Below are 1132 nucleotides of genomic sequence, written 5' to 3'. Positions count from 1 at the left end.
AAAGAACTTGTGTCGCTTAAGTTTCGTCGGAACGAAGTTACGGAAAATTAATTAACACACGGAGACGTAACAATAGGAACAGTTAATCCTTGTGTAGCTTTGCGTGAATATCCGAAAAACAAACAAACAAGTATAATCAGTTGGATTATTACTTATCGTGAAATAATATTAGGACTTCTGAAAGATTCTTAATATTTGTACCTCCCCCCCTCCTAAAAACCTATTTTAAACCGATTTGTTGGAGGCAACGTCCCCACACACAAGTTTAATAAATACTTTTTCTTGTTACATACTAAAAAGGCAGAAGAATATAATTCTTTCCAATATTTTCCTGCCTTGGAATTTCTTTCGTCTTAAGTTTTCTCCCACTTCCAATTTGTTACATTACCAGCAAAGAGCTTATGTATGGTAAATGTTATATGCTTTATATAAATTTGTGTTAGCTAAACAATTATGCAGGTGGAGCTCGCCCAACTAAACCCTACTCAATGTATATATATACATAAGTACATTGTACTGGGTATAGACATAGCAGTGGAGCACTTGGGTGCTTCAACTTCATTCCCATATTGGGAGAATCATGTTTATTTGAAAATATTATCGGGACAAACCTGAAAAATACTGTGTTGTTGCCAATTTATTTACACTGATTTACTGAAATTGTAATTATGTTAATACAATATTTGAGCAATCGCTACGAGTAAGAAATATATAAATTATTATTTATAAATAATGATTTTGCATTTTTAGTCAGTTTGATCGTTGAATTTTGTTTAAATTAGTCCATTTATTCAAAAATGCCTTTCTCAGAAAAAAATATTCAACTTTCTCATTTGCAAGTAAAATCAATACGATTTTCTGACTTCCTTGGCGGCATTGAACAAGAACTTGCTGATGGGTATTCATGAAAGACATAACCGAAAAGTATTCCTGGTCATTATTCACATTATTTCTAACTAAAGGTTAACTCCCTCGTGAAACTTGTTAGAGTCTGCTGAAGGGATATTGTATTTTTATAGAAAATTACTCATAAGTATCTCCCCTTCAAAATTTTGCACTTGCTATGCCTATGGTGCTGGGTGATAAGAGTTTACATGAATGTGATATACCAAAATTTTGAGAAATTATTTTA

This window comes from Limulus polyphemus, unplaced genomic scaffold (genome assembly GCF_000517525.1).
Source record: "Limulus polyphemus unplaced genomic scaffold, Limulus_polyphemus-2.1.2 Scaffold2590, whole genome shotgun sequence".
Classification (NCBI taxonomy): domain Eukaryota; kingdom Metazoa; phylum Arthropoda; class Merostomata; order Xiphosura; family Limulidae; genus Limulus; species Limulus polyphemus.
Note: the sequence above shows the minus strand (reverse complement) of the source record.